Consider the following 25,046-nt stretch of genomic DNA (forward strand, 5'->3'; position numbering starts at 1 on the left):
CTGAAGACCACTGTTCGATTCCCCAGATTGGCACAATGTGCCCATTTCTGGTGTCCCCTGCCATGATATTGCTGGAATATTGCTAAAAGCAGCATAAAACCTAACTCACTCACTCACTAGTGGTTAAATCATTTGCTCATCATGAAGAACGCCTTAAACATGTGAAGTCTATTTCCGGTGTCTCCCGTTGTGGTAGTTCTGGAAAATTGCTCAAAAAGCATCGTAAAATCTTACTCACTCTGAGCAAAGATAAGTTTAATGGATATTGTTATTTCTGCCTGATGGTTGGTGATAGAATCTACATCGAAAGGTCACCAAATAAATACACTAAGATAGTAACTGTTAACTTTTAGAATGCCAATCAAACAGTTTAGTATTTTGCATCAATAACTGATGCCTTTTAATGACTTATTTTAAATATTTAATAACTACAACATTTGCTACTTCCAGCTTTGCAAAACAATATAATTATGAGTGAATCGTAATTGTCGTCACTGAAATATATTTGCAGTCGTAAAGATAGTAGTGAAGCATCTGATTCCAATGATGATTATACACTCCTCAGCTTATTTGAACCGTACACTGAAACACACCGATTTAATGTACACAATAACTGAGTTGGCTTTTATGTGACTTTAGCAATATTCCAGGAATATCATGGGTGGGGACACCAGAAATGGGCTTCCCACATTGTACCCATGTGGAGAATCGAACCCGGGTCTTTGGTGTGATGAGCAAACACTTTAACCACTAGGCTACACAAACCGCCCCTGTACATAAAAACAACAGTTATATATGGGCTGGTGATAATGTGTTATCGGGATTCAGTGCCAAACAATGTACATCATAGTATTATCATAACATTTACAGTGAATATAGACAAGCATCGTTTTTAAGATTGTCAGACATTGATGTATTCATCCCCCATCTCTGTGGTCACAGCTCAAGGTCAAGGGCACCCCTATCCCTAAAGGCTATTCTAAATGCAATCCCCATGTGAGACTGACTAGCTCATTACGTAAATAAGTTGAAGATTAAATAACCATCAACAATCTTCCCAAACTCTTTCATCAGTGGGTAAAAGGGGTTCAGCTTCATCAGCAATATCACAACTAAATCATGACAGCCCGTAAGCTAATCATGCTTGGACTAGACAAACCATGGCTACTAATCAAAATGAGACAGTCAAGACATCATGTCCCTGTTCTAATGGAGTGCTAGGACAATCACCAATACTTTATGGGCAGTGGGGTCAGCCTGATGTCTGACTGAGTTTTTTGGCTTATTTCTGGTGTCCCCAACTGTGACTGGTAGGAATCATATAGAAAGAACCATAAAACACTGGTCGAGATATTCCTCTAACAAGGATGTTTACTTCCAGGTTCTGAAATAACAGAATGATACAACGTAGCAACTTATATTTAGCATTTATTATCATGAAACAACATTTGTGAATATCCCATTATAATTAAACTACAGCAATAAGTTCACAATACATGACACTGTCATGAATGACTGCTCCCAAGTTTCACGAAACTTTGAAAAAGTCTAGCAAAACTACAGATAGTAAATTCCATGAATTAACACTGAGCATGTTGACTTAATATTGATTCTAAAACTACAAACTGACTCTAAAATCCTGACATTATAACAGAAATCTGCCATATAGTTACAAAACACAATGTATCAGAGCGCACCATTACCACGAAAATAGGATACAGTTTTGCACGTGACCAAATAATTGAACATTCCTGTAATTGCAAAAATACTCTGAAAATAGTATAATACACCGCCACAAACATGGATATATTATAAGAGTGACATTTGTACCTGAAGAGTGCATCTCGACCGTCTCTGAAACTTCAACATTCAATATATATTTGCTCTCAACAAACTCCTTTTTGACCATCGCGGGTCACTCATGCATTTCGCTTCGCAGTAAACTTTTAACAGCCAGGGAGCATCTATTGTATCAAATGTCAACGACTTAAGCCACTACTACGATGTATCTACAGTCAGAGAACTTAACTACTGGTCAAATAAAGATATTATTCCAAACTAGTACACAAAATGCAAAATACTGCTGCACATTTCCTGACTAGAAACAATTCTGCAAAATATTATCATTACATCAGGGAAAACCAAACAAATTGTAGTCATGACCACACTAAATATACACTATTAGTCTCTAAAACCAAAACAGTTACAACATAATAAGACTGTCTGCATGGTATTCCTTAATACCAATGTACATGATAAAAATGACAAGCTCTTTATACTGACACACAAAGAAAACCAACCATAGCAGAATAATTCAGGTGCAACCTAGCCTTTAAACAACATGTAATATTATTCCAAACAGTGACATTACTGAAATATTCCTAAAAGCGGCATAAAACTAAACTCACTCACTCCAATACGGATATATCATGGTAGTTGGTAATACCATTTGCACCTTATCAGTCAATGAACAGTCAAATCTGGAAATACTGTCTTCCAGACAACAACCCACAGAAATGTCACCAGAAATATGCTAATGTGTTATTTTGTTAATCAAAAAATTTGGAAATTTGCTTCCAGATTAAGTAGAATTATATCAGGTTTTACTGCTGAAAATAGACATTGTGGCCAACCAATATCCAGTCCAGATTTACTGCGGGAATGAATCATGAGTATCCCTGTGAAGTCGGAGTTCTTGGCAATCCTCCTTGGGGTGTGAGTAGAGAACCACACGTTGTTGAGCACTTTCATCATTTGAGCATAGGCTAATGTAACATCATTGAGTGGCAAAACAACATCGTCAAGTCGTTTTTTTCATTTCACAGATAGGGCACAGGTGCAGCCAGTTGGGGGTAGATATGGTCCGTGAGATAGAGGAAAAGGGTTCAAAGTCTGGTTTAAAGGATGAAGATGGTTTACACAAAACAGCCTCACAATTGGTAGTTTTTTCCATATTGTGTAACACCAAGCAAGTTATTATGAAGTACATTCAGGGTTGTGAGTGTTTGTTTTCATGTTATTTTATGCAACACTTAGCAATATTCCACACTGAGCAACAGTCAACAAATATGACAGCGGCCAGTTAATAATCAGTGACTGCTATTATGATTGCTATCATGAGCAACTACTGACGAATCAGGAAAGTAACCAACCTGTCTTTGTGTATTTTTGTTTTTTAACCCCCTACCCAGCAATATTCACCACCTGTAAACTACTCCAGACCAGGCAATCCAATAACTGATGCAAGCACCATCCGATGCCTTCAGGGCCCTGTTTCTAGTCTATGTTACTGACTGACTGACTGAGTTTATTTTTAAGCCACTTTTAACAATATTCCAATAATATCACGGAGGGGGACACCAGAAATGGGCTTCACACATTGTACCCAGATAAACTAGTGATTGATATCATGAACCCCAATCCATATTTGCATGGCAAAATGACACACCATCAACCAAGCCACTGAGTCTCACCAACCGATCCATGAACTGGTCAATCTTTGTATAGGTTTAGGACCCAAAGGGAGTTAAATATGGATCATGATCTTTTCAGAGACACAGTCACAGTCCAGCACTCAGAGACTTGTGAATATCCAGAAGAACAAATCTGTGACTAGTTGAATATGATTAATGGTGAAGAGTGAGTTTAGTTATACGCCGCTTTTTAGCAATATTCCAGCAATATTACAGCGGGGGATACCAGAAATGGGCTTCACACATTGTACACATAGTAGTAACACTAGACAGATGCTTCATGCATTGTGTCCATGTTGAAACAAAAGCCGACAATCAGCTTAACCCTACAATAACCCCCCATCCATACCTCAGTCAGAAAGTCATCCTGAGATGATCAAATATTTGACTTATTAACTTACTCAATCTGACCATCCTGAAAATTACCTCAATAAACTACTTCTATTAAACCAATCAGGTGACAGTAAATGGTCTCCAAGCAACATGATTCCCTTTAACCTTGTCCTGACCAACAGCTCAGCGTCCCGATGACCACAGCGTTCCTCTGGATCCAGCTCAAGTCCACAGCAGCCAGAGATACAATATTCTCCCCGGGAGATAACAGACAATACAGTATGGTTCTCGTCATGTTTGGCCAGACAGGTGATGTATATGATCTCGTATATACACCCAGGGGGGGTTATCATTGACATGGAAAGGGTTACAACACTTTGTGCAAATGAATGGATGAGAGAGGCTATCACTTTGGGATGAGAGTAAAACCATGTTCAATTTGCCAGTACTATTCACGTAAAGAAATGGTCATCTATGGTAGGAGGGGAAGGGGAATTGGGTGATGGGGGAAGAAGTGAAGGAGGGAGAGGGAGAAGGAAGGAGAGGGAAAAAGGAGAAAGAGAGAATGCGTGAGAGAATAAGGGAAGGAGAGGGATTATTACAAGCCTCCCATCCCTTATCAAAATGGCCAATCCCAAAACGATATTCAAATTTTTCATTTGAAGACATAAAACTGTATCTTTTCTCATGCCACCCAATCTCCCCAATATAACTGAGACCAGTATTTGCAACCAAACTTCTTTCCCTTTGTCATTATTTTCATGGACTTCCCACTCTTGTAATAAATTACCAGTCCCAAATTATTTATGAATATTAGATATCCCATTCACTTCTGAATTTTAAAAAGTGCATCGAGTGAAATAAAATTCACTGCGGGATGTCATTCACTTCTGAATGCTACATGGGAATCATGTCTGAATGTCCAATAATGTTGTAACTCTTGTTCGTTAAACTTTATTGTCAGGGTATGTTTTTGTATTTTAGAAGGAAGGGTGTATGAGATATTGTAACAATATTACCAGGGCACACAGATATTGGTGAGATACTTTTCAAAATGTCTCACTGTAACATACAATTATTGGTTCTCACTCATGGAGTAAGTGAGAGAGTTAGTAAGTTTGGTTTCACGCCGCTTTTAGCAATATTACAGCAATATTACAGCAGGTGACACCAGAAATGGGCTTCACACATTGTACCATTGTGGGAAATCGAACCCAGATCTTCAGCGTGACGAGTGAACACTTTAACCACTAGGCTACCCCACTGCCCTCTCACTCATAGACAAAAATATTACAGCATTGACCATTTTTAAAAAATCCTTTGCACCAATATTCATGATGTCACATATATTTGTTTGTGAAGTTGTCTCAAAAATAGTGCTAAAGTTCCCTTTTTTTTCAAGCTTTCTTGCAAATCACTATTACCTTGTTGCTCCCTCGTGTAATAAATCATTGAAAGTACATCACCTGTGCACAAGATTAAAAATTGTATTCGTTGAGGGCAGATTAAATATCTCATAGGTTTTTCTCTTAATCTCTCTGCAAGGACTGTTCAAAAGAAAACAACATCAAGTGATCCATATATCGACTTTGAGCGTTCTACTACCGAAAGACAATATCAAAATAATAACTATCTTGACACAAGCATCCTCCTTAACGTCCTCTCTCGGCACATAATACCACCCCTTAATGAGCATACCAGATCTACACACTGAGCTATCAAAGTCCATTTACTCAAGCTTATCTAGGCTAAACAGAGGGTAGTGGAAGATAACTGCCCATCTGATCACATAAACCTCTTCTTGGGAGGTTGGGACTTATTAACCATAAAATACTGATCCCCCAAGATTTAAACCCAGACTGGAGCCCGACGTCACACACCTGCTCGCCTAATTGAGCGTGTGAGCTCGATCAGGAATTAATAGAGTGAAGAGCCTATTGATGATCCCCCTACATGTCTGACATTGTGTTCTGGGATTACATGGAACAGATGATGTAACGTGATCACTGCGCAAGTAGGAGACCATCTTGGCTTCGAAGGAGGAAGTCTCTTGAACAAGCTGGTGTGTTGATATATATTGGATGTTTCAGACACATTAGGCTATTCTGGATTCATATCTTATTATTTGGTGAGGAATGGATTTTATCTCTTCAAACATGATCGCTCACTTATTACTTATTGATGTGTGACTTATGTTCCATGAAACCTGGTCAGAACCATTTTAACTGAGTGAGTGAGTGAGTGAGTGAGTGAGTGAGTGAGTGAGTGAGTGAGTGAGTGAGTGCGTGCGTGTGCGTGCGTGCGTGCGCGCGTGCGCGCGTGCGTTGCGTGCGTGAGTGAGTGAGTGAGTGAGTGAGTGAGTGAGTGAGTGAGCGAGAATGTTTTGTCACACCAGCAAAATTAAAATAATTTTTATGCAGCTTGTTTGTAATGGTTTCCATAATTTTTCTCCCAATATCTAATTTTCATTTTAAGTTGTGATTTTGTTGTAATCGACATCTCATGTGTGTAGCTACACCAAAACATCACTCATATCGATATAAATAATAAAGAAGTTGTATATCCAAAGAACTCTCCATGTTGTTCATCACATCAACTTCAAAATGCCGCTCAAAGAAGTTAATGTTGCTTTTCTTGGGTGAACCAATTATGATACCATGCTGCACATATATACCCCTATCATATGATACCCAGCAGATATCTACATTCTCAGTATGGCGCGTGCATATGCATGTCTTTACCACACTGTTTTACACATGTTGAACTGTTGGCCTCATGGCCATATATACGTAATAAAAGATGATACCCAACAGACCAGTTTTATCTCCAAGGTGACAAGGGCCAGGGCAACAACAACTACCATCATCTAAGATCTTCTAGTGTGATGCAGTTGGCATTTCCACTGCACTACGGAGGCGGTCAAGGGGAAAACATCACAAAATATGAAAAAGGAATCACAACAGAGATCTGATATGAGAGACAAGAACAGAAGAATACTGGTAATCATCACATCAAAGAGTGAGTGGGCAGGTCTTCCTTTGAACGGTATTTCCGTTCTATCACGGAATGTCAACTTCGTTAACATTGGAACTAATCACAAAGTGAGGCAGAACCTTGACTCCACATCAACGAAACGCAGGAGCATCGGGCTAGTGTGATGGACCAACAATAACATCGCTATATCTGGGCTTGAAACCATGGGCTGCTGAGTGAGTGAGTGAGTGAGTTTCACAAGTACAAAAATGTTGCACTCCAAGGAATTGCTATCCATTTGAGTTACAGACCAAGGCTGATATCGATATATCTGGGCTTCGAACCACTGGCAGCTGAGTGAGTGTGTGAGTGAACATGATAACTAGCAGAGCTTTATTCCCCTATAAGCAATATTCCAGCAATACAGGGATAGAAATAAAAAAAATTGTAAGTATTCCTTAAGGCACCAGACAAATATTTTAAGCCTTTCAGAAATCAAGTGTGCCCACTTATTTTTAGAATAAATGACAATGATGATGATCATTTTGAATTTATTGTTAAATAAAGAAATGGGTTTATGAGCGTATGTATATGTATGGCATTATTAAATTTGGAACAAAAAAATTATTTTGGGGATTAAATGATTAAAGGCGAGTTATGTTTCCAAAAAATTAGGCATGCCATAAGGGCACCGAGAACATCTTTTAACCGTGCCATTTCAGTATTTACCGTGCCATGGCACACTACCATATGGGGTATTTCGAACCCTCCAATATCACAATTCTTCTGACATCATTACCCATTAGAGAATTGAAACAGGACCATAACCGAGCCAAGCAAACACCTTAACCACACAGCTACTCCAGGTCCTCCAAGGATACTGAAGACCAACTGGGGAATAATTCCAGCAATGTATACACATTCATCTCCTGCGACTGACGGATCTGAACTGTGTGTAAAGCCACTGGCCAAACAAATCGCAGCTGTACAAGTCAACAGCTGATACAGGTAAGTCTGGCGGGGGACTACAGTTCAGGAAACACTTCTTGTATGTTTGTCGCTTAAATCTTTATTTGATTTGGTATAACTGTAAATATTTTTAAATTGGTCCACGATTAGTCCAGAAATTTATTTTTCTCCACGATGAAGGAAGCATCAAGATGCTATACTCAACTTTTGAGAAGGACCATTTTATCTTTTGACAGAGATGTGCCTTCAGCATAAGTTGTGAATTATATTACTTGCACAAATTATCATGGATAGTTGACAGTGATGAGGAGTTTTGATATAAATCTACAGATTTTGTTGTGTGATGACAACTTAAATACACGATTTATGGCACTAAAGATGAATTTGTAACAATTACTTCCCTTTGAAGGATTCCAATGGAGTTTTAAAAAATTTTCGCCACAATTTTGTAAATAACACTCTCCATTAGCAGTGACAAGATTAATCCTTATCAGACAAAGTTTTCCTTCCTTCACCGCCAAGTTGATGTACGTGCCTCGTATCCAGTTGAGTCATCATTGCCGAGACTATCCTGCTATTTTTACAACAAATAGCTCTCTACAACATTAAACAATCCTTCTCCCAATACTCTAAACCCTCTCGATCCCACCACAAACATATCCAACCTGAACTACCTGACAATCTGCACCACAACACCCCCAACTAAATGCATAATCAAAATCAATTCTCGCGGAATTTCATGTTACATCTACAAAAAGGACACTTCAGCCCAACACGTGAATCAATGATAATTTTCAACCAGTCACTTTTTTAATGGAGTCATCCCATTCCACAAAACTTCCACATCAAACATCAAGTTTCCAGTTTCACTCAGCAGACGACATTCCATCCCAGGAGTTTGTATCGACTAAGAAACAGAATCGTCTAATATTTCGTCATCTCCCGGTAAATATTTTGAGTTCACACAAAAGCAGTGGAATGTCAAGCGAGGTAAGTTAACACCTAGAGTAGAAACCGGTAGCACTTGACTTGTTAATACAATGTTTTGACCATGTGCAATAAACACATGGAGGATGGACGTGTATGTAAACATGTAATTAAGAAGCCATAAACAGCAGATAACTGAAATTCATAGCACACAGTACTGAGGCACCATGGGAATATTGGATCGAGAGACGAGTCTGATGTGAGTTTAGTGCTTCAAGTTGATGAAGGATCATACAGAGTCCTGAGCAAGTTGATGCACTGATGAATGGTCTCCTTCTAAAGAGAAAACCTTAAAATAAAGTTATAAAACAGTTATATACAATACTAGCACTAAAATAATGACAACAGTAAAATCTGCTGAATGAAGAAGACAAGTTTAACTGAGACAGCTTTCCTAGCAACATATTCTGATACATTTTTGAAGGAACAAAATAATTCTTAGTCCATTTACTTCTTTTGTTTCAAAGAAAGTTTCAACCATTATTATGTCAACCCAGAAAATATTTAAAAGACTACCACAAATTCATGACGGACCAGTTATTTTTCACAAAAACAACCTTATATAAATGATATTATATTCAGCTATATTCATCAAAACCAGCCCTTTCAAACACTAACTGAGAAAATAGATTTTTTCTATACAGATATTCAAGTACATAATTGGAAGAAACAGTAGAGCTGGCAAGGAGTCAAGTCGCCTGTTAATAACAGAAATAACTTCAGGAAGACAGGCAGACGGCTATTTTGGAATAGCAGACGACCATTTGAATGGTCAAGCAGCTATTTTGAACACACCACAACAGGAAAAGGAAGACAACCGATTGTTCAACTTGTGTAGTGTCTGTTTTTTTCTTCAAAAGATGTTTCAAGACCAGTCTCATTAACTGTAGGAAATAAACTGACATAATTTGTTGTTTTTGTGGTATATCCCAGGGGCTGAATGTTGTATTTTTCAACACCATGTTCCATTAAGAACATCAAATACCACCAAATGCATCCCATTATCAGTTTCAGCAAGTTTGTTATTTGTTCTTTTAAAAAAAGTATTTTCAACAGCAGAAACTTGCGAGTGTTTTTTTTCGCAACTGAGATGATATTACATTCATATATAATTCATATCACATTCATATCTAATTCATATCAGATTCATATTCATATTCATATTCAATTCATATTCAATTCATCTTACACTCATGCTATATTATATTCATATTATATTACATTCATATCCAATTAATACTTGATTCATATTACATTCATATTTAACCACCAAACACATAACTGCTGCATTTATCATGAAAGTAAAGTAGAGGTAAGGTATTTTTTTATGCAGGACGACGTTTGTACTCCATCATGCTGACACTTTGGTTTAGATGCTAACAGACGCAATGGGGTAACCTAATTGTTAAAATGTTGAGCGGTCACGCCAAAAAACAGGGTTCGATTCCCCACATGTGTGCAATGTGTAAAGCCCATTTCTGGTGTCCACCGTCATGATATTGGTGTAATTTTGCTTAAAGCGGCATAAAACAATACCCACTCACTATACTTACACTTATAGTGTTTTCAAACAGGAGTGATATACTACAGCACATATTTATATACACCACGTAGCAATAAACAAACTCCAAAAGGGTATGCAAGAAATAGATGAACAACACAGATGCTGGTCATAAATAACAACTGGGAGAAGCCAACTGTACATGATGGAATACAAAACCAAAATGTCGCATCAGAATAAAGTAACATTGTCATCCATGATAGTTATCTCACCTCTACTGTTGCTCACCAGCTTCTGTGAAGCCAGTTTGCATCCTGACATTTGTTGCACATGAAATTAAGACTTTTATTGATTTTATACATCGGTTATCTCTTCATAATGCACGGAATTATCCTTGTCACCCTGACACAAGCTGACCCTTGCTCCCGGAATTGTTAACAAAACTGGCATCTTGCCCAGGATTTTAATATCAAACATTTCTTATCCTGTATAATTCAGTACATATCAAAACATCCTTATGTCCGGTCATGCTTGCTTCAAAATAAAACACTTGTGAAGATCCGGGTTACTGATCTTCAGTAACCCATGCTTGTCGTAAGAGGCGATTAACAGGATCGGGTTTTCCGGCTTGCTGGTTCACACATGCCATTGGATTCCAGTTATGCAGATTGATGCTCATGCTGTTGATCACTGGATTGTCAGGTCCAGACTTGATTATTTACAGACTGTCGCCATACAGCTGGAATATTGCTGAGTGCGGAGTTAAACAACAAACCCACCAACCAGCATATTAAAACATCCTTACATCAGTTTCAATAAACAAAGATGTTGGGTATACAGACTGTCAAAACTTCCCCAGCTTGTATAAAGTGTGTCCCTCTATGTTAGGAGGAACATAAAGTGTCCAAGTCGGCAAAGTATTAACCATATAATGCACAACAGAGTGGGGTCCCTCCCACAGGCATTTGAATATATATTTTTTTTTTTTTAACAAGTTAGGTATGGTTCACACTGGTTTTAATCCCAAATGACGATTGATACCCAGTCTACAATTTTGGGCTTTATGTATTCCTCAAAATCTTTCATGATAAGAGGTAGCCTAGTGGTTAAAGTGTTCGCTTGTCACACAAGAACTGGGTTCGATTCCGCAGATGGGCACAATGTGCGAAGCTCATTTCTGTGGCCCCACCCTGATATTGCTGGAATGTTGCTAAAAGCAGTGTAACACTATCCTAACCCACTCGAGGAGTTGAATCTAAGCAAATACCTTAACCAGTTGACCACCCTACAACACTTTAAACTGCACATTAGGAGTCAATATCAAATCTATTTTACACAAGTGATATCCTATATAAAGTGTCAAACCCAAGCCAACACCTTAACCACTCTACCATGCTACCTGATCACCTTTCGCAAGATGAATTGACTTCAAATCTTCCTCCACAACTCAGGAAAGATTTCCAGGTTCATCTTTTACTTGTGAAATAGATAACAATAATCATTGCATACAAGTCATAATACATATAAGGAGTTAGATTTGCACAAGTCTCTTAGGCAAAAATTAATAGTTTAAATGATAATTTCGATAAAATAATAAATAAGAGACTGGGGTCACAGACTGAGGTCCTAAAACTACTGTCGTCTTATCTAGATCTGTCCCTTTGAAGGATACAATTACTGTACATCCATTCAGTATAGCCTTGGAGCAAGGCTAATAAGGAGCTAATCCCAGCAAACAACTCAACCACTTTGCTACCCTCGTAAGTTTAACATATAGTGACATCCATCAAGACTTCACAGTTCTATTCATTCAAACTTTTATTCCTCTCAAGATAGAAGAATGTCATGACATAGATGCTCCTATCCTTCAAGCAATTGGCTCCCCAGGCGCATCTCGGATACCTGTAGAAGCAATCTAAACGTCTGCTTACTTGATAACAAGCAGCAGGAAAGGAAAACACACTTGTGGTATTTTGTCTTCAAAAACTTTTCTCAAAACATGGAAACAAATGTAAACATTCCCGGTTACCTTTTTAAAACCTGAACTTAAATACTACCAATGCCCCCAAGTTGGCAGAGATTACCATCCTGTACCCTTGAGGAATTTCAACCTGACCTGACGATGCATAACGTGTGTTGCAGAGTTCTAAACACTACATATGTTATCAAACCAACACTTACCCTGTCTCTCTATCAGCATGAACTCTCGGTTAGTAAAATCCTCGTTTACACAGCGAGTTCTCTCAAACATGTGAGTGAGCTCAATACCGAGCTAAATCAATAACAACAGTTGAACATGTGTTCAGCCCCCACAAACCTGAACAGTGCTATTCTGAGGTGGTCAGTTTGAATCGGACCTGAAATTTACTGTTAGAGCTTCATGTGTCCAATCCTGAATGAAAACATGAGGAGAATGATGTTGCTGTATCGAAGCCGTGTAAACTAACGCACACTCACACACATGGGCAACACAACACCACGATGCTAACCTGTGCACTGTTGTCGGAGCCTGTCCGGTGGCAAAATATCCGCTGGATTGTCCGACAGGTCACTCAGTAACTTAAGTCTGTTCGGTCAGTCTAAAACACACATGGACTTGGGTATCACATGGACGAACGAATCGATGGACTCAAACCAAAACAGTTGCAGAGGATATGGGTTTGGCTATGTGCCACACACCTCCACAAACTCCTGGCCCATTCTCTTGCCTCCTGGAACCAATATGGTAATTATTTACAGGAATAGTTCTTTGTCTTTTTTATCTTGGGAGTCGTCAGCAGAGGGAGCAACTGGCCGCCATTTGCTTGGCTCCACAGACAGGAGCAACTGTTAATAGCTCCGAGTACACTGATAATTGATTCTTCACTGAGAGACTCTGGGACTAGCTGCTCGACTACAGGATTGCGATGGCTTCCGTGGTTGCCTGTACTGCCTGCTCCGCTGCTGCTCAGTGAAGACTGAGAGGTAAGGGTACTGGCTGAGTACTGGAGGGAGCTACAGGCACCACGGAACTGTCACAGCGGCCACGACATTGCCGGCAGAGCACGTGGGGAGAGACATGCTTTCATAAGTGAGGAATTCCTTCTTGCACAGACGAGACCTACAATTTCAGTTTGGGCTATTTATAGACCTATAGTCACAGCTTTGATTAGGAACACGTGGGTTTCTCACTGCTTGGGATTATTTGAAAAATTTGCAAATTCACTCTCACTGATTTTTCAAACTTGAATTGATTTAATTAAAATTTTAGGAAACATAAAATTCAAAACAAATCAATTTTGAAGGAATGTGAACATTTATCAGTAAATGAGAGTATTGTTACAAAATATTAATTATATATATAAAGAGTTCTTTGCATAATTTTCAAATGTTACATTACCATCATGTTTAATGATATACATGCATAACTAGTAAATATGCAATTTGATGAGAAAAAGACCAAAAATATTTACTCATAATTTTGCATGGTGAAAGTTTTAACACTATGAAATGTTAACACAATCATTTACATTCATAGGCTGAGTGTATTTGGATAACATACATGACAGTCAACAGATGTGGCTTGTTTGGGAATGACCTTTTGAAATGTCTGCTCACCCCACCCCGAACATGGAACATAAAAATTGCAGACTATGAAAATATACATCATGAGTGGGCTCAAGTTCTAACTATAGGTTGAGAGTTGAGACAGTAGGATAAGTAGAGAGTTGTGATAACTAGGAGAGTTGAGACAGTAGGATAAGTAGAGAGTTGTGATCGTAGGGTAACTAGAGAGTTGTGATCGTTGGGTAACTAGAGAGTTGTGATGGTAGGGTAACTAGAGAGTTGTGACAGTAGGGTAACTAGAGAGTTGTGATCGTTGGGTAACTAGAGAGTTGGGACAGTAGGGTAACTAGAGAGTTGGGACAGTAGGGTAACTAGAGAGTTGTGATCGTTGGGTAACTAGAGAGTTGGGACAGTAGGGTAACTGGAGAGTTGTGATCGTAGGGTAACTACAGAGTTGTGATCGTAGGGTAACTAGAGAGTTGTGACAGTAGGGTAACTAGAGAGTTGTGACAGTAGGGTAACTAGAGAGTTGTGATTGTTGGGTAACTGGAGAGTTGTGACAGTAGGGTAACTAGAGAGTTGGGACAGTAGGGTAACTAGAGAGTTGTGATCGTTGGGTAACTAGAGAGTTGGGACAGTAGGGTAACTGGAGAGTTGTGATCGTAGGGTAACTACAGAGTTGTGATCGTAGGGTAACTAGGGAGTTGTGACAGTAGGGTAACTAGAGAGTTGTGACAGTAGGGTAACTAGAGAGTTGTGACAGTAGGGTAACTGGAGAGTTGTGATTGTAGGGTAACTGGAGAGTTGTGACAGTAGGGTAACTAGAGAGTTGGGATTGTTGGGTAACTAGAGAGTTGTGATGGTAGGGTAACTAGAGAGTTGTGACAGTAGGGTAACTAGAGAGTTGTGATTGTAGGGTAACTAGAGAGTTGTGACAGTAGGGTAACTAGAGAGTTGAGATTGTTGGGTAACTAGAGAGTTGTGACAGTAGGGTAACTAGAGAGTTGTGATTGTTCGGTAAACTAGAGACTTGTGAAGGGTAACTAGAGAGACAGTAGGGTCAGAGAGTTGTGGTAAGGGTAGAGTGATCATAGGGTAACTAGAGACAGTAGGGTAACTAGAGAGACAGTAGGGTAACTAGAGAGTTGTGACAGTAGGGTAAGTAGAGAAGGTGAACTAGAGAGTTGTGACAGTAGGGTAACTAGAGAGTTGTGATCATAGGGTAACTAGAGAGTTGGGACAGTAGGGTAACTAGAGAGTTGTGACAGTAGGGTAACTAGAGAGTTGTGATCAAGGGTAACTAGAGAGTTGGGACAGTAGGGTAACTAGAGAGTTGGGACAGTAGGGTAACTAGAGAGTTGTGACAGTAGGGTAACTAGAGAGTTGGGACAGAGTTGGGACAGTAGGGTAACTAGAGAGTTTGATCGAGGGACTAGAGAGTTGGGACAGTAGGGTAACTAGAGAGTTGTGATCGTAAGGTAACTAGAGAGTTGGGACAGTAGGGTAACTGAAGAGTTGGGACAGTAGGGTAACTAGAGAGTTGTGACAGTAGGGTAACTAGAGAGTTGGGACAGTAATGTAACTAGAGAGTTGTGACACTGATCACCATCTCACTCACACAGAACAATTAACTATACCCAACTTCATTACATCCCAAATTGATTGCACTGAAACTTGGTAGAGGGCTGAATAAAGCTAATAATGAAGACAGACAAATTAAGGATCAGAAAAGGTTAAGTACGTTCCCTCGATGTTAAGCGGCAAGTTTATGAATATTAATACACACAGACTACACAGGCTAGAACAGATTGAGGCATTACTGGATCTGCAGAGGCCATGGCCCAAGGGATGGGTCAGTCTGAATGAAGTGGTCAGTGAGGATGTATAGGTCATCTGAGATGAATGGACAACAAACAGTGCTACACCGACTGCTTCCAGCTACTGGTCAAGGCCAGATAGGGTCAATCAGTTGTTGATGGAGTTGCTGTTATAGGTTTTACTGTCAGCTGTTGGAGGAGTTGCAATCAGCTGTTGCTCTCAGCTGTTGGTGACTGCCTGACTGAGTTTGGTTTTACGCCACTTTTAGCAATATTCCAGCAACATCACGGCGGGGGACACCAGAAATGGGCTTCACACATTGTTGGTGATGTTGCTATTGGTTGTTGGTGGTGTTGCTGTCAGGTGTTGGAGGTGTTGCTGTCAGGTGTTGGAGGTGTTGCTGTCAGGTGTTGGAGGAGTTGCTGTCAGGTGTTGGAGGTGTTGCTGTCAACTGTTGGAGGTGTTGCAATCAGCTGTTGGTGGTGTTGCTATTGGTTGTTGTTGGTGTTGCTGTCAGGTGTTGGAGGTGTTGCTGTCAGGTGTTGGAGGTGTTGCTGTCAGGTGTTGGAGGTGTTGCTGTCAGGTGTTGGAGGTGTTGCTGTCAACTGTTGGAGGTGTTGCAATCAGCTGTTGGTGGTGTTGCTATTGGTTGTTGTTGGTGTTGCTGCCAGGTGTTGGAGGTGCAAAAAAATGTTGTTGGCATTGCACTTGGCTAGTTATGTATTTAGCTGTTGATTATGTTACAGTCAGCTGTTGGTGGTGTTGCAATCAGCTGTTGGTGGTGTTGCAATCAGCTGTTGGTGGTGTTACAGTCAGCTGTTGGTGGTGTTACAGTCAGCTGTTGATTATGTTACAGTCAGCTGTTGGTGGTGTTGCAATCAGCTGTTGGTGGTGTTGCAATCAGCTGTTGGTGGTGTTACAGTCAGCTGTTGGTGGTGTTACAGTCAGCTGTTGGTGGTGTTACAGTCAGCTGTTGGTGGTGTTACAGTCAGCTGTTGGTGGTGTTACAATCAGCTGTTGGTGGTGTTACAGTCAGCTGTTGGTGTTACAGTCAGCTGTTGATTATGTTACATTCAGCTGTTGGTGGTGTTACAGTCATCTGTTGGTGGTGTTACAGTCAGCTGTTGGTGGTGTTACAGTCATCTGTTGGTGGTGTTGCAATCAGCTGTTGGTGGCGTTAGTCAGCTGTTGGTGGTGTTACAGTCAGCTGTTGGTGGTGTTACAGTCAGCTGTTGATTATGTTACAGTCAGCTGTTGGTTGTGTTACAGTCAGCTGTTGGTGGTGTTGCAATCAGCTGTTGGTGGTGTTACAGTCAACTGTTGGTGGTGTTACAGTCAGCTGTTGGTGGTGTTACAGTCAGCTGTTGGTGGTGTTACAGTCAGCTGTTGGTGGTGTTACAGTCAGCTGTTGGTGGTGTTACAGTCAGCTGTTGGTGGTGTTACAGTCAGCTGTTGATGAAGCGGACAGTACAAGGCTGTACTGAAAGCTAAGCCTCTGGGTGTACAGTAATTCTATCCATTAAAGGGGCAAGTCTAGATAAACGGACAGTATAGGCTGTACTGAAAGCTAAGCCTCTGGATGTACAGTAATTCTATCCTTTAAAGGGGCAAGTCTAGATAAGCGGACAGTACAAGGCTGTACTAAAGGCTAAGCCCATGGATGTATAGTAATTCTATCCTTTAAAGGGGCAAGTCTAGATAAGTGGACAGTACAAGGCTGTACTGAAAGCTAAACCTCTAGGTGTACAGTAATTCTATCCTTTAAAGGGGCACGTTTAGATAAGCGGACAGTGCAAGCATGACAGTGCAAGTCTACTGTTAGGGTAGACTAAGGCTTAGTCCCTGAATATAAAATTTTGATAGCAACAACAAAAACATTTAAATTGAAAAGGAGCCCCAGTGAGTTGGGAGGTTCTGAACCTGAGGGAATCTAGACTTGCTTTATTTAGGGCTTTAGCATTGCAGAGATGGCTTGGCAGTAGGGAAAATACTGTGGTTCAGGGACTGTGAGACATACTACTGTTTGGGGTGCTGTACAGGATACAGGCTCGACTGACAGGGGTCAGTGTATGACTTGATGGATGACTCCTTTGGGTTCTCTACTACAGAGGATGGTCCAGCAATGAACAGCTGGCTTAATTCAGTAGGGTCAAAGTCCTGTAGGCTATTAGATTGAGTTGAGATGAGGTGGAGGTGGCTAATGGCTAGGAGATGTCGCTATACTAAATTTTATCATGATATTTTGCAGACCATTGTGACATTATCTGTTACCATGATGTCACAATCAAATGACATCACAAATAATTCTAAAAAAAAAATATATGATAAAAGGAGCCTTGAGACTTTCTTCATTTTCAGAAGCTGTGGAAATCTAGACTTGCCACATATTCTAGACTTGCGTGGGATTTCTTGGATATATTTGCTTCAGGGTTTGTATGATAGACTAAGAAAAATATAACAAAACGTTTTTTCATTTCAGAAACTAAGTGTTAGTCTGAAACAATCTAAATCAACAAAAAAATTTGTGTGCTTTTTTTTTTTTCATAGAAGATACAATACAATACAATACAATACAATACAATACAATACAATACAATACAATACAATACAATACAATACAATACAATACAAAACTGAAACCAACTTAGGAATCAATCTTAACAGTGACCTCGCACAGTCTCATCTACAGATGATCTGTGGCGAAGAAGTCATCTGGATTAGTCTATATACAGTAAGCCTTGCTGGCTGAACCCTATCGGAAGCTGTGAGCTTTCTTCATCCTCACTCTGTGTTCGGGCACTGATTTGTTTTCTGATGAGGAGCCAAGGAAGAATACAGTCTGAAGTCACAGGACTGTCTGAAGACAGTAATTGAGAGCCTGTGTTCGGGATATCTGATCTGTTCCAGACAGTATGACGTTTGTTTGTTGTGTCTGATTTGTTCCAGACAGTATGATGTTTGTTATGTCTGATTTGTTCAAAACAGTATGACGTTTGTTTGCTGTTTTACCCACTTTCAACAATATTTCAGCTACATGAGCTGGCTAGTTATAACAGTCTGGGTCACACGATCTGGTGACTGATATCAAGAGCTCCAAACCACACCTTCAGCACAGTTGCTTGTTGCACAAAGACGCACTTAGCAATATTCCAGCTGTATGTAAATAATCAAGATTGGACCAAACAATCCAATGATCAACAGCATGAGCATCAATCTACACAATTGGGATATGATCACATGTGTCGACTATGCCAGTGACTTTGACCACCCGATCATGTTAGTCCCCTCTTACAGAAAAGCATGGGTTGCTGAAGATCAATTCTAACCCGGATCCTCTCGGGTTCAGGACAGATGACATCCAGGTCATTACCAAGGCTGGGATGGGCAAGGCAGGTGCTTGTGTTGGGTGTGTTCCAGGAATGCCCAGAACCCACTGGACTGACCTATGATCAGTCAGTTTTGTTTAACTCTTTCACCACCAGAAGCTTTTACTGCTATGACACCGACTTCTCAGAGACTCTGAGATGATAAATGAAACCTACGTTTACGTTTATCAAAGAAAATATCAGCTTGTACAACATCAAAGCCACTACTCGTCATACATCATTTGAAAGGTCTAGTTCTACAGTTAATCCATATGAAAATTATTTTTATCACAGTTTTGAAATAATACAATTTCAGCTTAAATAAGTTTGTTTTTTATATAAATGGAAGATTACACTTTCATAATATCCAGGTTGAAAACCAGGTTGAAAATCTTGACTTGCCCCAGCAACACTGACAACTAATCCAATATGACAACACCAGTTGTTAGGGAACTACCAACACCCAGAATACCTACATTGTTCACAGCTTTTGGTCTGAGCCATCTGCTCAATTGAATAAAACAAACAAAAACAAACTTTGAAGGAGCTCAATATTATTTTACTAACATGGGATCGGGTTTGGAGCAAACAAATAAGGTGAATTCATGAAGATCCTGTTCTGTCCAGGGGACACAACTCTGCATGGCAATATGAAATGGCTTGTGCCCATCAAGGCCCTGCCATATAAAACTTCTGACTGAAATTACCTACTTTCAAGAAAACGAATAGCAAATGATTGAAAATTTCTAGAGAAAACTTATTCAATAAAAAATGTTGAAAAATCACTTTTGGACCATCATCCTTTTAAAAAATCAACTTGGTTTCAGATAACTAGCGATAGAAACAAACTTTCAGTGATCGCTAATAGGCATCTCTCAACTCATTATTCTGTGCCAATGATTTCTATCTCCGAGTAAGGAGGAGCGATGTAAGGATTTCTGATTTCCTTGTATGCATGCTTCCGAAACTTTTAGAACATTCTGCAATGAACTAAAAGCTGGAAGGCTTTTTCATCAGCGTTCTCTGAAAGAACTTTGATATTTTGATAACTACGACAGACCCACACCCCTTTGATCTAACATCCGTCCTAATCCTGTTTTAAGAACAAGTGAATGCACCACTGCACTGACCTAGGGAGGGCTTTTCTCCAATCTTCGAAATCTATTATAGTCATTGCATAAACAAGGTCTTCAAAAGTTTGAATATTGAAGGGCTAAAGGAAATACAAAACATCCCTAGCTTTAAACAGGAAGTACAAGCATATCTTTTGCAAAATTGAGGGATCATCTCAATACGATCGTCTTCAAAAAGAACAAGAACCAAGATTTGTTTCTTTTTGATCACCATACTGTTGATTTGTTCACATATGCAAAACATCCACACTTTTGTCTGTCAGATATGAATATAAAATTCACAAATCAATATGTCATAACTCATATTAAAACAGTTTTATATATGTTAGATGATGACTGGTATACGGTCCCTACCAGTTCATGCATGTACTTTTGATTGACAGGTCTCAAGGTCTATTGCTATGCCTTATTGCAACTTACTGGATATATTAAACACAGGAAGCAATATAATCTGCAGGAAGTGGATTAACAAAATGGGATTTCTAAGTCACCAATTATTTTTGATTAAATTTGTTTGTTCCTACAGACATGAAGATGAACTTTCAACGTACTTGTGGAGAGTGCACACATGGTAGACGCAGACATTAAAGCTATTTGGAGAGATGAATCTTAAGGAGGATGTTGATGTTGATGATGATGTTGATGATGATGATGATGATGATGACAATGATGATGATGATTCCGAGACTTGTTATCAGTGAAAATGGTGTTTATAAAACATTGATTGTAATTTAAATTTAGATTAAATTATAATGAATTTGAGGAATGCCTTCTTAGAAAGAGGTACAGATTTTAATCAGACTGGGTATACTTCTGCTGGTAGACTAATGACAAGCATCTGAAAATTTCTATTTTTTAACAGACACAAATAATTCAATTTAAATTGAAAAGGGCCTCAGTTTCACAATCTGAACCTGTGGGAAATCTAGACTTACTTTGTATAGAGTTTCACATAGAATGAGCTGGAGTGAGTGAGCTGGAGTGAGTGAGCTGGAGTGAGTGAGCTGGAGTGAGTGAGCTGGAGTGAGTGAGTGAGTGAGTGAGTGAGTGAGTGAGTGAGTGAGTGAGTGAGTGAGTGAGTGGTTTTATGTCGCTTTCAGCAATATTTCAGCAATATCACTGTGGGGAACACCAGAAATGGGTTTCACATATTGTCCCTATGTGGGGAATCAAAACCAGGCCTTCGGCATGACAAGCAAACGCTTTAACCACTAGTCTACCCTACCGCCCAGGCAGGGATGAAGGGAAAAGTATATGGTTATTGGATTGTGTGACCGACAACACTGCTGATTATTGCACTGACAGTGACAATAATGATGATGATGATGGTGATGATGATGATGATGATGATGATGATGATGATGAATACAATTAATGATGACAACAATGATTTGGTGTTGGTAATAATGACACATTGGCCAACATTACAACACCAGAGAGCACAGAGCGATGACAATGTTGATGACATTGATGCTGTAGGCCGCTACGACACCGGCAAATGTCACACTGATTTGAAGATGAGCTGATTCAACATCATTATCCTTCCAGAGACGTAACAGTCTCTATTTTCATCTTTGAGATCATTCACACAGATACATCAATAATGTACGCCATTAGCAGCAGAGTTTAACAAGGTGCTCTGATTACTGCTCCTCAACAGGGCCCCAGCTGGGTTCCACACCTTGGACAATCCTGGATGGATGGTGGGCGCCAAGTGTCCGGACGGTAATTAACTGACTCAGTGAAAGAGGTCTCCAGTCAGATTGATCAATAGTATTGCTTTACTTCTCCTAAATCTAGCAGTCCACCTTTGGTGCCATTGGAACTTGATGATCCTTATCAAACGGTGGCTTCCAATAATGGACGCTCGTTACAAAATTTGTTCCTGGAAGTTGATAATTATTCTCAAAAGGAGAGATTACTGTGGGAGCATGGCCTCCAACAATGGAGCTCCAATCAAATCAAATTGCTTACATCGCCCAACTTTTGGAAAGCTTGTTAAACTTGACAACCATTGTTTTAGAGACCATGATTATGGCAGCATGGCTGTAACAATGGAGAACCAATAATCCAATTCTTCAGGAGCCTGTGAGGCTGAAGGGGTCTTGTCAGCACAGGAACTACAGACATGTACCCCAGGTACGTTTCTGTATAGAGAAATGTAGAATAAAAGTGAAAATACAGAAACGTACCCAGTACCCTAAATGTCGGACGAGTCCATATTCTGCAACCCAAAACCAAAACAGTATGTAATTGTTCCCGTTCAACTGACTGCAAGTGGTATTGTGCATTGCGAAATATTCGTTACTGTGTTTGCTCATTTCTTATATAACGCGATCAAATGCATCTAATACAACAGTATGACAGTTCTAATCAAGAGTGAATGGGCTTAGTTTTATGTCGCATCTAGCAATATTCCAGCAATATCACATTGGAGGACACCAGAAATGGGCTTCACACATTGTACCTAAGTGGGGAATCAAACCTGGGTTTTCGGCATGACGAGTGAACACTTTAACCACTCGGCTACCCCACCACCCCTTCTGATCAAGAAAAGAGCTAGTAAAAATCCAGTCAGGCAAGTAAATCTCCAAGTCACAGGCCCGACTGGCTAGTGAATTTTCATGGGTGATTTGTTTAAAACATCACTCTCTCCACCTTGTTAAGTCATAATGCACTTTTAAATCATGCACGATTATGGCCTGATAAATGATGGTATTTAACGTTTAGTAATCTTTTGCTTAGTTTCTACATTCAAATTTTGGGGGGGAGTGAATTATTTTGTGGGCTGGTAACTTTCAGGCACACCTAGCCCGACTGGCTAGCAAACGTTGGAAACTGTTTCGCACACTGGGTATGTTTCTGCATCCTCAGATTTTAGCTGGGGTACACATTTGTAGTAACGGTACCTGTGCCGACAACGACCCCCAACAGTACATTTCTGTATCCTGATTTTGTTGGTACACATCTGTAGTACCCGGGTTGACAATGACCCCGTCAACGTGAGTAAAGAATAATGCTGGTTTGAACAGAATTCCAGTCATAATCCAGCATACATTAGATGGGAAGCCCCAAAGCAAACTGGATTCCTGTAGAACTTGATTAATCTATTAGGAGCCATACAGAGACTGTGGAAGCATGGCCCCAACAAAAAACCTCATCTATATATTCAATGGCTTGAAGAGCTTCAGGTGACCGCAGATACCAACGACTGACTTCTACCCTCTTCAATTAATGTTCAGTCACAAATCCAGTTCACTATTTCTTTCAGATCAATATGACTTATCCAAAAATTGTGTCTCCAGAATCTATTAATTCTTTCATGGGATACTGTGATATGAAACAGTATACTCTTCATGAAGGCTCATATATGTGTAGGCCCCAAGCAAATCCCGACATCGTCTTCGAAAACCATAATGGGAATGGCGTATCAAAGAACGACTGCACCATATCGATCGATCATCATCATTCACATCGAAATCAGAATCAGCAAGAGCAGTTCGGCACAGGACGCCCATAACATGGACATATTGTCTTGTAAGATGGTTTATTTATATCGACTTCATTAGAAAATTCCTTTTAATTCAGGCTCTGAATCATCCTTTCGACAACTTGCTTTCATCAACATCAGTTAATAACATGTTCAAAAGTTTCCCCGAGAGATCTTTCTGTAAATTTCCACAAAACCACATACAGTCTTGAGCAAGGGAGAACAAGCTTATAGCAGCATTTCATTTACATCCTAGCGTGTCTTACGATGATGGGAAAAAAGCCGACAGTGATATTAAAAGCAATGAGAACGTGGTTTTACTGATAATCCAGGGTTCATAATCAGGGTGTTTCAATAAGTGAGTATGGTTTTACGCCACTTTTAGCAATATTCCAGTAATATCATGGTGGCGACACCAGTATTGGGCTTCACACATTGCAACCATGTGGGGAATTGAACCTGGGTCTTCGGTATGATGAGCAAACGCTTCAACCATTAGACTAACCCACCGCCCATCATGGCGTTTAAACATTTCACGCAGGATTAATGAAATCATATGACAACTGATCCAGTTTTTAGTGGAAGCAGAGGGAGATACCAGTCTGTAGCTTGAAGTGGACATCCAACTTGGTGAGTAAGTGAGTTTAGTTTTACGCCGCTTTTAGCAATATTTCAGCAATATCCTGGCAGGGAACACCAGAAATGGGCTTCACACATTGTACCCATGTGGGGAATCAAACCTGGATCTTCAGCGTGATGAGTGAACGCCTTAACCACAAGGCTACCCCACGACCCCACAGCCAACTCAGATACAGTACAGTGGCTCTGTGCCGACCACTCTTTCCTTTATCCCCTTAACACTGAGTGCCACAGTAACAACAAGTACCATTTTCACGTCTTTTGGTTCATAGTGCCAGGGTTCAAACCACAGGGGGTCACCTCTCAGAGCAGATGTCCCTGATGCCGTCTCATAATCACAGCGAAACTGGCATCTCATGATTTTGCTGTGCCTGAATTTTTAAAAACAGAAGAAAAGCCACCTGCGATTTAACAGATACAGTACTTATGTTCACAGTTTATATAGTATTTGCAACAAAATGATTGAGTAAGAGGACAAAATTTTACAACAAAATCTAAAAAGAGACCTGTATTTATTTTGAACAAATGGTGATTCTTGGTTAGAATAGATTCCCATCACACTTCAACAGTCAACCATTGAAAATTGGATGGTTATAATGCCGACCTCCATAAACATCCAAGCCAAAATTGGTCTTCAGCAACCAATGATTGTTGTTTATAACCTGGGTCTTCGGCATGATAAGCACCGCCTGGGATACAATGAAGGAATCAGCAAAGAAGACCCGGGTTCGATTCCCCACATGGTTGCAATGAGTGAAGCCCATGGTGTCTCCCGCTGTGATATTGCTGGAATATTGCTAAAAGCGGCATAAAACTCAC

At 39.9% G+C, this 25,046-nt stretch overlaps 1 protein-coding gene across 3 annotated transcripts in view; it reads right to left on the reverse strand.

The window, feature by feature from the left end:
- The window catches only part of LOC124280958 (D-glucuronyl C5-epimerase-like), a 339,439-nt gene that overhangs the window by 127,852 nt on the left and 186,541 nt on the right, over positions 1-25,046 (reverse strand). Inside the window, exon 1 of one of the 3 annotated variants that reach the window (XM_046716965.1) lies at positions 12,726-13,092. The exons of the other annotated variants lie outside the window; for them this stretch is intronic. The gene's annotated coding sequence lies outside the window, so the exon portion shown is untranslated. Of the gene's footprint in view, positions 1-12,725; positions 13,093-25,046 lie in introns of those variants that run through there. 3 annotated transcript variants of the gene reach the window in all.

This window comes from Haliotis rubra, unplaced genomic scaffold (genome assembly GCF_003918875.1).
Source record: "Haliotis rubra isolate DU_JTF1 unplaced genomic scaffold, ASM391887v1 Scf277, whole genome shotgun sequence".
Lineage (NCBI taxonomy): Eukaryota > Metazoa > Mollusca > Gastropoda > Lepetellida > Haliotidae > Haliotis > Haliotis rubra.